At 41.3% G+C, this 13014-nt stretch overlaps 1 protein-coding gene across 1 annotated transcript in view; it reads right to left on the bottom strand.

Annotated features, from left to right (window-relative positions):
• Window positions 1–13014, bottom strand: part of LOC132866492 (A-kinase anchor protein 8-like) — a 63130-nt gene that overhangs the window by 23524 nt on the left and 26592 nt on the right. The window lies entirely within an intron of this gene.

Below are 13014 nucleotides of genomic sequence, written 5' to 3' on the forward strand. Positions count from 1 at the left end.
AAGAACTGTATTATTAGGGTCGGTGTCTGTGTTGTAGCAGTATACTAGCAGCTAGCTGTTAGCACTAGCTAATGCCAACAACATCGTAGCTAGTATGTTACTGTAGCAATGTTTACGTTCAGTCATTTGGATGACTGTTAAAACCTTTCAGTCTCAAGTTTTTCCTTTACTGGATTTACTAGTTTACGGAGCTAGCGCACTAGCTCGGGCAGGCTGGGAGCGAGTGCGCTAGCTCGGGCAGGCTGGGCACGAGCGCGCTAGCTCGGGCAGGCTGGGCGCGAGCGCGCTAGCTCCGGCAGGCTGGGCGCGAGCGCGCTAGCTCCGTAAACTAGTAAATCCAGTAAAGGAAAAACTTGAGACTGAAAGGTTTTAACAGTCATCCAAATGACTGAACGTAAACATTGCTACAGTAACATACTAGCTACGATGTTGTTGGCATTAGCTAGTGCTAACAGCTAGCTGCTAGTACACTGCTACAACACAGACACCGACCCTAATAATACAGTTCTTGGTCATTGCCTGGTAACAGCAAATTTATAACGGGCCATGTCTCAACAGACTAAGAAGTTATTTCAATGACATTTAATAACATTTTGTTTATCCTGAGGACCGAAAGTAAATGAAAATGTGAACAAACCTTAGCTGTAATCAGATGGCGACCACCGGCTCCAGGGACGACCCGCTGATGTAGGCATGTTACCCAGCCTGACACAAAATATCTGTAGGCATCCAAACTCTTATACGCTTTCAGATCAATACCTGTGTATGGCGATGGGTTTTTAACGACATAGGTATACAGATCATGTGGGCCGAAGTCAGGTAAAGACGAGGGCTTGGTGTACTTCCGTACGTCAGTGAACAATCCTGGTGGAAGCAGGTAAACGTCGTTCTCTAAGCCTGCTAACCTCAATTTTTGCAAATCCCTCTCCCTCTGCTCGCCCTGTAAATGCCCTACGTCGCTGGATAGTGAAGGTGTTTTCTGCATCTCGCTCCTTTTTCTTTTACATTTTTCGTTTGTCGCCTTCCTCGCATTCAAACTGATTCGAGCCGTGACGTCCAAAATGGCAGCATCACATGACTTGGTCACGTGGGTCGAAAACCTCTATAGCGCTCCAAATTAGGAATATTTAACCCCGTGTTCACAGCAAAGAATTAACACTCCTACCGCTGTCATGCATCAATCGTAAAATGCACAAACGCTACATTTATCTATTTACTTGCGCAACTGAAGAAACGAGCGCTTATTTGACTTAAAATGTTGATGGAAGGGGCAGTTTAGGGGCACTGAAAACCCCGTCTCTCAAGACCAATCACCGTTCACATCCCAGCGCATCGTCTGCAGAGGCAAGAAAACAGGAACGCTACGGTAGCAGGCTGCCGTACCGTATCAGAGGATCGACGTGTGCAGGTTTGTGCGGGAGAAGCAGGGTAAGTAAGTGGGGTCGTGGCCATGCAGAGACTTGTACCCCATTCCCTCTCAGTAAAATCCATATATTTTCCGCCATTATGCTGGAACAGTGTCCTGTTGGAACAGGAGCAACACTGCAAAGTCGAAATTTTAACGTACCCCCTGGCAACCAAGTAACATTTACCAAAATCTTTTGTAATGGCTCGAGCAGGAGTCAGAACCATCAGGTGTACATGTTGTGACATTGCTGGTGGACCAGAGAAGTATCTTGTACTGCATATGGAAAGGTGAGAACCTTCGCAGCTGCGTTTTGCTTGAACTAGAGCTTGTTATAACTCGGCACCGAGAGTCTATTGTTGTAGTCGAGCCTGGATCTAACAAAACCCTGGGTTCTCTGCTGAAGACGGGGAATGGGAAGGGCAGGGCCTGGCAACGTTCCGAAGGTGTCTTGATAACTTTTTTTTTTTTTTAATGGGAAGCTATGGCTTGTTTATTACGAACATAACCAGGATAGGAAATATAATTTTATTAGGTCTGCCAAAACTGTGGAACGCTTTGCCATCTCTCTCGATTCGTTATCCATGTTTAAATCTCACCGTCTTCATTTTTTTAATTGAAAAATATCAGCACCTTAGTCCCCCACGTTAGTGTTTAACGGAAATGGAACAACACTGTTTGATTCATGTTTTCATTATACAGCTCATTCATCAAAATCACTCAATTTTTCATATCAGGTTTTGATTGGATAGCTTTCCTTTATGTCTATCTATTTGGCTCCTCCCCCCACCTTTTGTTTTTCCTCATTTTGATATTGTGCCATGTGTCTGACTTAATATGCATTTACTCATCAACATGTACATTGATTCATGTCAACACAATTTTTTTAAATGTTTGCTGTTATTAGAGTGTAATTTTTTACAGCGTAATCTTCGTCTTTCCGTGTTTCAGCCCGTCGGGTTTAGGTGGTAATTGGGACACGAGTCCTGCTCCGTTCTCCTGATACATTTCGTTTGTTCATAATTCCAGAGCACGGTGGTCCGGTCGCGCGAGGCGACTTAATTTGTCATTTGGCGGGTAATTCCTGTCACTAGGCAGACCGGCTGGCGAGTTGAAAATAAAAAAATCTATATGAAGCGAAGATTCAGACACACTGTCAACTAAAGCCGCCACATATTAAGCGCGTGCTGCGTCTGTGTTAATCGATGTGTTTATCGGCAGGACGGAAAATACCAAAGAATTCCGAATCATATCGTGTACGAGTCGGGCTGTCGGTTTTTTCACTACTGTGCATGCGTATAACGCATCTCGCTGAATATCGCAGTAATCACGTGTCGTATTGGACCAGGTGGGTGGAGCACAGAAGCACAGCAGGCCAGAACTGAGTTCTCAATGAACTATTTATTGCTAGCTTTTCAGCCTTTTATCACTTCCCAGCCGCGCGCATGCGTGTGCGCACACACGCGTGTTCTGGTTGGGGAGAGAGAGAGAGAGAGAGAGAGCTCCCTTCCTCTGCTCTCCTCTCCTTTTAAAGGGCGCGGTCACTGGGGAAGATACACAAACACAGGTTAATCCCCATCAGGTGCAATGATTCCACCACTTACCTTCCCTGACTCCGCCCTCCATTCACAGACCGCCGCTTGGCCACGCCCCCGCTGCCACATCACGTTATCAAATTCAATAGATGTGGCCACATTATCGCCCATTTAAACACGTGTTTTTGTTGTTGTTTACATCTACATCGATGCATCGCTATACTTTCGCCACGATACGATATGTATCGCCGGCCAAAACGAATCGTGATACATGATGATACTAACTCATTTTCCGCATGTAGAGACTATATTATACTCAAAACAATTATAGTTGGGCGTGATCGTCGAAATGACACGAAAGTGGGTATTTATTTGGAAACATTTGGGAAATTGACACATGCCGCTCTCGTCATTTCGAACACGGTAACAATTAAGTCCTGCAATCAATTTATCATACACCGTACTCACACACGGACTGGCCATCGGGAGTAGCGGGAGTTTTCCCGGTGGGCCGGCGGAGGAAAAAAAAAAAAAAAAAAACAGTTGTGCGCTGGCCTTTAATATGATAAGCAATGTTAACAGTTTCTTAAAGAGCAGTTTCTTAAAGAAACTGTTAACATTGCTTATCATATTAAAGGCCAGCGCGCAACTGTTTTTTTTTTTTTTTTTCTCCGCCGGCCCACGCTGAACCACCGGCCCACCAGGAAAACTCCCGCTACTCCCGATGGCCAGTCGGTGTGTGACCGTACTCAATATGCTAACGATGATAAGCTACTAAGTTCAGAGTGATCAACTTTTACGTGCGGGGCAGTTTCAATACCGTCTCCGAGGTATTCGCGCTTGCGCAGTAGATCGTGCGCTTCCGTGTGCATTCGGTTCTGTCCGTAGCCAATCAGATCGTTTGGTAACACTGACGTTGGCACGTGTTGCTAATACACGAGGTAGCTTCGTTATTAGTTTGTTTTTGAAAGACAGATGCTATTGTGCAAATGGTGCTTTAATCAACTCGTCTGTTTTAGTCCAACTAAGTCAGTTGGTCAGTCCAATCTCTGCATATGTACAGTGGATTATTCCACACACTGCATGTAATGTGCATGCATTGCTGATATATTGGTATTTAGTAAGAACTGTAAGCATGGTAAGAAGTCACCCTTTTATGTAAACAGATGAAGGATGTGTTATTATCTGTTTATATCGGCTGGTCGCTCATCATTTCTCATACACTGTAATGTCTGCATAAATGTATGGTGTTATTGTTGATTCATATTAAAAATGTCATTTTTGACATTTTCACACCAGTTTGTCGTGTATCATTGTGTATCGCCATACGTATCGTGTCGTGACCCTAATATCGTGATGCGTATCGTATCGTGGCCTAATGTATCGTTGCAGCCTTAACAGAAACCGCCAGAGACGGGGACAAAGCGACCTCGGTCTGAAGAGGAGAAATGACAAAGGACTTATAAGCAAGCGTGGGAGCGGGGTCGGCCTCGGCTGCGATACGATTTTTATGGAATAATTAATTTTTTTTCAAGTTGATTCCTAGTCAATATGAAGCTCCGAATGCTTTCTCTCTCAAACGGTTAAATACAGAAAGCATGTTGGACATATTTTGGGTGCTATAGTCATGATAGTCAGTATATTTGTTTTCAATACTCATACACCAAGTTGCCAAGTTTTCCAATATAATATTATTTGTTGATATTATATTATGGTGCTCTGTGTTGTTCTCATTTATGTATTTAACAACAGGATCAAAATACTCGGGTCTTGGAATAAATGCACATTAGTCATGAACAATGGTAACGACTCTCTTTTGCGTTATTTTTGACAGAAGTAAAATTCAGACATGAACAAATTTTGGCGAGTTGATTTTCTGTTTGGCGAGTTACTCTGGAAGGGAACGAGTCCGGCTGGCTGGTGAAAAAATATATGAATTTCTAGGCCTGAATTCATAACCTTTTTGATTTGTGACAACGTGGCAAACTCAATAAACTAAAAGGTTAGAGAAGCAGCTTTGGGACCAAAAGGTTGCCAGTTTGATTCCCTGACCCAGCAGGAATGGTTTGAGCGAGACGCCGAACCGCCAGCCGCTCCCTGGGATGTCAGGGTCCTGCTGTGCGTCGCTCTGGGTGACAGAGTGTCTGCTAGTAAATGCCTGTAATGTAATGTGTGATTGATTGGAGTGTGTGGGGAGAATAAAACCTGGGACAGATACAACCTCGAAGAGAGAGACAGACACACACCACCGTACTGAACATAAACAGGAGGGGGTAGAGGGGTGCCAATACTAATGTGCAATGCAACAGAGTGCCCTGTATGGCAGGAGAATCTGATTCTACCAAATCGCAGTGACGTACTTCCGGTGAAGATGAGATGCCCAGGCGCGCCGCCGTGAGTCAGTACAGTCTTGTGCTCTTCCTTCCACAGCTGTGGGTTTGGGAGTAAATTCGGTTTTATACAGGTAATTGATATTTATGGATATATTAGATTCCTTTTCTTATAGTTTCTATGATTTTTTTCTGTTAGAAATTTCCGACTTCTTTATGTTTTGGGAGTTGTTTTATTAATGTTAGTCACATGGACTCGTATAACTTCACGAGAGCTTTCATACCTCAGTTGGTGTAAAGCCTAACGAGGAACTTTAGGGAAGTAAGTGATAGTTCCCTTAAAGATTCACTAAGAAGGGAAAGTAAGTGATAGTTTCCCTACAGTCTAAATTCGTAATACTGTTATTCTACTTAAAAGTCGACAATGTCATTAAAATTGGTAATAAAAAAGGGAAGCAAGTGTTAGTTCCCTAGCAAAAAAAAAAAAAAAAAGGGAAGTAAGTGATAGTTTCCCTACAAATGATCCACAGTCGTATGAATTTTGGGAAACACTACGTTCATAATCTTCGATCTGGCTTTGCTTCGAAGAATATTCAATGAGTGGCGTACAACTCTGCTGTATGGATGCTCCAAACGAAATTTCGTTGTTCTTTTTTGAGTGTTTACATGCACATAGTGAAAATTGAATTTCTGCCGTAGCTCGACTGAAATCGAAGTTCTAAATGCCATGGAAACACCTTAGCTCGGCTGAAATTGAACTGAACTTGATTTCTCGTAATCGAGCTATGCGACCTAGATTATGCGATTGTAGCCGAGCTACTTGGTGCATGTAAACCCTTTCGAGCTACGTACTTCAGCACTGCCCCTTCCGGAAGTGACGAGCGGCGAGACCACAAGCGGGAAACACAACAGCCTGACAACAGTAGTAGTAGCGAGCAGCAGAAGAGGTCAGGAGGAGCTCTTCTTCATGACGATAACCGGAAGTGTACCAACACGATGGGGCGTGCAGCGCCACCTGTGGCTCGGGTGCACAATGTACCTCACACAATAGCTCGATTTCCTTGTGTGCATGTAGGATTGGATTTCTCTGGCACCCCTGCTGGGACCCTCAGCTCGATTACCGACAGCAGCTTGATTCGGATGTGCATGTAAACGCACTGAGTGACAATAAATATTCAGAATCTGACTTGTGAATTCCTATTCACACCACATATAGTTATTACTTGTTCACGGCAATTAATATGTATGACCCAGGAACCTCAACTGAAACCACATCCTCAGAAGATTTGAGAACTTCTATATCTGCCATGTTTTCAGAGATGAAAACTAGGGCTGTAATGATACACCCAACTCACGATTCGATTCGTATCGCGATTTTTGACCCACGATTCGATACACCCATGATTTTTTTAAAAATGTTTTTTTAAAGTAGTAAATTTGACTTGTTAACATTTACTTACAAATAATTCAGACCACTGCAGAGAATGAGTAATACGTATGCAAAAATGAACAAATGTATATCCAAAGATTGTTTTATTTGTCAAAATAATACTGTTGAGCCGGAAGCTCTGGTTTTTTCGGTTCTGAAAAAGTCATTTTTCCAAATCGTGTAAATCCATTTAGATTTTTTTTTGGGGGGGCTCTCTCACTGTCTCACTCTCATAGAGCCAATGATTTTCTGTGATCGCGGAAAACAGATGGAAATTACGGAATTTTTATAGTGAAACGTTGCTCGCGTGTCAAAATGTAACTGCCGCAGAAGGCTTCCGCCCAAGCAGACATGCCTTCAGTGTTGCCAGATATTGCTAACGTTTTCCACCCCAAAATATGTTCAAAACCAGCCAAAAAGCACCTAAACCTGCCCAATCTGGCAACACTGCATGCCTTTCCGGTCAAGTGATTGTGATTGGCTTGTGGCACACCTAGCCAGCCAATGAGCTGCTTGTTTACAGATTCGCTCCCCGCGTCGCAACCAGAATGGCGACCGCTTAAAAGAAATGAATGCTCTGTCAGTGGCGAGTGTGGACGTTGTGTGACTCGCAGAAGATTGTCGCAGGTCGGCGAAGAAACAACTTACTAATAGATATAAAAAATAAAAGTAATTTAAGTAAGTTTAAAATGTAATTTAAATAAAAAGTAAAGTATTCATAAATTGAAGTTTGGAAGCGCCTCTGTTTTTGGGCTGAGGAGAAGTTTGAAAGGGTGTACCGCGATTCTGCCTTCTTGTATCGCGATACGGATCGTGGCTCTGCGTATCACGATTTCGATACACATATTGTGACAGCCCTAATGAAAACTGATCTGAAACAACATGTAGAACAGTTTGTTGCGACTGCCATCGAAAACTAGGCTTATAATGAAGATTTCTGGAGTGATGAGGAGGAGGAACCTGGCGGGAATATCTCTAATGCAGATCTTGCTGGTGACTTAGAAAGATTTCTTTCTCAAGATAAAGATCAACAGAAAGAGAGAAATGCTGCCTCAAGCGAGTTCCAGGACCAGGAGTTTACCACAAGTGAGAAAACAAGCCCAACAATCGACAGAGCCTAATCTAGGAATTTGAAAATAGGGGACAGATCCCTCACTAGTTGTAGAAACAGGGGACAGAAAATATTAACATGGGTAAAGATATCCCTCATTTGTTCCAGTTAGTGGGGACAGAAAAATAAGTAATACATGGGTAGATATTTTCAAGAGTACATCTATAAACAGAACAGTTTATTAATCTTTACTTTTAGAATATCATTAACATAATACTAAATTGAACTTTCAACAAGAAAAATTAAATTACTAAAAAAAAAAAACTAGCAATCATGTAGAATGTGCAAGATTACCAGGACTACAAAAATGCAGAAAAATAGGCTTTACTTATCCAAATGCACCTGTTGGTTCAAAAGTTAAAGTGCAGAGAACCTCACAGCACAACATGAAGTTCCCTTAAAATATAATATAAATGCCTCAGCTTTCATGGAAGAAAAAAAAAAACTATTAATACTAGTACTGTGTGCAGGCAGTCTCTCCTGAAGACTAAATTAAACAATAATTATAAATTAATAAAATAAATGGCTCAGGCTTCATAGAAGAAAAAAACAATTTGAACAGAATCTCACAGTATGATGCTGAAGCTGCCGAAACAATGGAAAATAAAATACCATTTTGGCAAAAATGTTGGCATCCATTAATTTTTAAGTAAAAAAAAAATAAAGTGCACACAGTGCTTCACTGTAAACATAACACACTTTCAGTAACAGAATTTAAGCCTATTCATGCAGTGTTGCCAGATACTGCTGACGTTTTCCAGCCTAAATATGTTCAAAACCCGCCAAAATGCACTTAAAACCGCCCAATCTGGCAACACTGCGCACATGCTGCTTCTCTTGAACGGTTTTTTTTTTATTTCCCAAAACATTCAAAATACAAACAAATAGAGCACCATATATATATACAGATCCAAAAACATCAAAGTAGTAAAACACACACATAGCGATAAAGTAAAAAATATGAGCAAGAAAGGGGTTACTTAACTATCTTTACATATGTTAATCGAGTAAATCAAAGTCATCCAAAAAGGATATAAAATAACCAACATCCTTATTTTCAACTAACTTTAAAGATTTGGCAAAAAGCTTGAGGTCATTCTTCCAGTGCGTAACATAAGGTTTAGTTTTAAAAAAACGACATTGGTGAATAAAATGTTTACCTAAAAGTAGTACATTAGTAATACCATATTCAATTTTGTTATTATTTAAAAACACTCCAAATTTAATTTCTTTAATGGATAAAGGGGCAAACTGAATCCCCCTAGACTGTAGCCAAGCCTGAAAATCAATCCAAAATCTCTGTATTAAATCACATAGAAAGAAAAGATGTTCCAAATCCTCCTCCTCTGTTTCACAAAACACACATTTACCAGTTTCAAATTTAAATTTCTTCTTAAGAAATTCTTTGGTTGGGTAAATTCTATTCAAAATTTTGAACTATATTTCTTTCGCTTTAAAGGGAATTAGAAAGGAGAGATATTTAGTTCTAATCTTTTTAATTTCTACTGTTTCAAAATCTTTTAATATGTAATCTCTTTTGACAGAATTAGGAAAGCAATTATTTTGTAAGGAACGTCTTAAAAATTTGTTATTGCACTTTTTATTACAAAACTCGACACCTTCAATCCAAAGTTGTCTCAGTCCAGGAGAGATGTCAGAGTACACCATATCCTGTTCCACCATAGTTCGGATTGGTACAGGAACAGCCTTTACGATTTGGTTGTATTTTCTTTTTGTACATTGAATCTGAAATTTCTGACAGAAATGACCATGTTGTAAAATCTGTCCATCATTCATAAAGTGAGCAATAGCTCACACACCTTTGGAAAACCATTCTTCAATAAAAATAGATTTTCTATTAACCAATATATGAGCAATTCCAGCGTTATGGACGTGACACTTGAACTCAAAATGGCAACAAATGACCCAGTGCATGTTTTATTGTCTCCCAGTATTTAAACAGGTGTTGCATATTTTAAGGCTGTACCATACTGGAGAAGTGATAGAACAAGAACAATTCCCATAGTACATCTAGGGCATGCCAGAAAACGCCAATAAAAGATGCGTTATGGATGTGACAGAAAAAGTATCACTTTTCTTGGGTGACTGTACATTTTTATCAAACTCTGTGAAATCGTAAACCTAATGTCGAAATGGAGATATCCGTTTGATAGAGGGGTCCAAGGTGAATATTAAAAAATCTCTGTTTAAAATATTTTGTACTTCATGCAGAGTTTTGGAAGGAAAAGTCAGCGTTATGGATGTGACGAAATTCCGTTATGGATGTGACGCGTCTGATATAGACATGGCATATGTTTAGAAAATCAGCAATTTAACCACCATAACCCTTTGAAAAACTCTCTAAATATCAGCTAAAACTATCAAAGTTCTTAAATAATATTTAGGATGGCTATTGTTTTGCTGTTTTGTGGATTTTAGCATACATTTCTGTGGCTTGTGGCAATAATATAGAATTGTACATGATCAAAGTTGATTTTAGCTTGGGTTTTACATTATAAGAAAGAAAGACTGACAGTGACATATTAGATTGGTTACAAATTGGTTCAACTTATTTACATCTGTAAAATACAGGCCTAGGTGATATCTCTGGGAGTGGTTTTGATGTATTACATGTTGCTTTATTTTTGCATGGTGAGGTTGACATTTACATGGAATTGCCCATATACCTATTATTCCACACTGGGCTATTATGAGGGGTAAAATTATGCTTAAATATTATTTTCCGATAAAGGAGGACCTGTTGATGAAAGTCAGAAAGTGTCTGAGGAAGTTTATTTAACTCAAAATCACATTTTAATAGGAAGTCGATTCCACCGAGCTTATTGAAAATGAGGTTGGGTATGTAATACCCGATAGAGCTTCTCTTGAACGTACACACGGAAGTAAGGCGGAAGGTAGTTTGTCGACGTCACCGCAAGACGACGCCAATGATTGGTCAAATTTGCGGGAAAGTCGCGGTGATTGGATAGAATTGCAGCACCGCCCTGAATTCGCGGGGATTGGTTGAATTTGCGTTGATGTTGCAAATTGCGAAATCCTGGAGGGTCTGAATGTTATGTTTGGATGAGACCGAACGATATGCCATGTGCTTTTGGGTATTTTTAAAACACTTCACACAATTGGTTGAGATACACTGTCTTCCGGTTCAGTGACCAATGATATAATAGTTCACAAAACTGTTTTACCCGCTAAATAAACCATTTCGGAATACTTCGGTCCTTTCCGATTGGTGTGTAAACAACGCTATATTTACCGCAGTGCTTGCTAGCGGGTGCTGACAAATTGATGCGCACAAGATTCAGTAAAATGCGACTACACGCTCTCTACTTATAAATGCGCGACAAAATGAATAGACGCGCGATATCACTCTCGCGCCCAAAAACTGGATGTGCGACAGACAGATTAAAAACGCGTATTATGTGCCCTAGATTAGGCTCTGAATCGATGACGATCTGGTGAAGATTATGGATGATCTCATCAATGACAAACTACCCAAAGCAAAACTCGACGAGCTTACTGACACTAGTGTTGTGACGTTCGCGAACGAACCGATTCTTTTGAACGGCTCCTAGGCATGAACGATGAGAACCGAGTCTCGAGCTGGGGGAGCCGTTCTTTCTGTCGTTCTTTTTCTGTACTGTGTTTCAGATGAAAAAGCTCCTCCTTTACTCCTCCTCCCTTCACTGGGTTAGGGAAAGGTTACGGTGAGGGCACAGTGGTGCCTATTTGTCTGATATGCAAATGTAGCTATCAGACAAACAGGCACTGATGTGACATCGGGGAGTGGGAGGGAAGTGGTCGTCAGAGCGCAGCCCGTTGTGGTCATGCTGCTTGCACGTGCACTCTCAGGCCAAGTTTACATTAGACCGTATCTGTCTCGTTTTCTTCGCGGATGCACTGTCCATTTACATTAAAACGCCTGGAAACGCCGGGAAACGGGAATCCGCCAGCGTCCACGTATTCAATCCAGATCGTGTCTGGTCCGGTGCTGTGTAAACATTGAGAATACGCAGATACACTGTGCTGAGCTCTAGCTGGCGTCGTCATTGGACAACGTCACTGTGACATCCACCTTCCTGATTCGCTGGCGTTGGTCATATGACGCGACTGCTGAAAAACGGTATGGACTTCCGCCTTGTATCACCTTTCATTAAAGAGTATAAAAGTATGAAAATACTGCAAATACTGATGCAAATACTGCCCATTGTGTAGTTATGATTGTCTTTAGGCTTGCCATCCTTCCACTTGCAAGTGATATGCACTGGGATCACACACACAGCGTCTCAGTCCCGAATCACTGCTCGTGCGCTTCACTCGCGCGCTCTGTGAGCTGCGCAGGGCCGGAGTGCGCACCCTCCAGAGGGCACTCGCTGTTCAGGGCGGAGTGATTTGGAGCGCAGGATGCCTGCGGAGCCGAGCGTATCCGTGTATTGGTGTTGCTGTGTGCACGCTAATCGTTTTAAAAACGTTAATCTGATGATCCGCTGATACGGTCTAATGTAAACCTCACCTCAAAAACAAAATAGAAAGTTTGTTTTTTTCTATTAAAATGTTCTTGTGTGATAACTAGTTCTTGTGTTATATTTATTGTAGTTGTATCTATTTTCTATCTCAGACTTAAATATTTTTGTAAAACAAGTGTTTTTCTATAAAATATTCTTGCGTTCTTGGTAACTATGTTCTTGAGTAGGTTCTTTTTTGTTACAGAAAAGCCGTTCTGCATGGACATTCATTGAAGCCCTCGTTGTTTTGTAATGGTTATTTATGAGCGTTTAGGGGTTACAGTAATGTAAGTCTAGGCTGCTTTATATAAAAGGTATGTCCAGAAATATTGATGTCACTGTCTAAGCAGAGGGATCTGGCTTCTTTAGACGCTGTCTTCTTAAAACTGAATAAATATTTAAAAAGAGCCGAATGAGCCAGTCTTCTGAACGGCTCTTTTCAAAGAACGGATCACAAAGATGCGGATCCCATCAAAGAGCCATAAATCCCAGCTCTACCTGCCCCACCGGAAACCCGCGAGCGCTTCCTGTGCGGACTCCGCTAAAGCCCACACTGCACTGCACACAGGTCTGCACATTAGAACTATTCCTCTTGGGCCCGCACGTTTTTTAAATATATTAATTGCAAACCTGAACATTGGGCAAAGACTAAAAGTTTGTGCACCCACACTGGAGGAGCTC

The sequence above is a fragment of the Neoarius graeffei genome, chromosome 18, assembly GCF_027579695.1.
Source record: "Neoarius graeffei isolate fNeoGra1 chromosome 18, fNeoGra1.pri, whole genome shotgun sequence".
In the NCBI taxonomy this organism is placed as follows: Eukaryota; Metazoa; Chordata; class Actinopteri; order Siluriformes; family Ariidae; genus Neoarius; species Neoarius graeffei.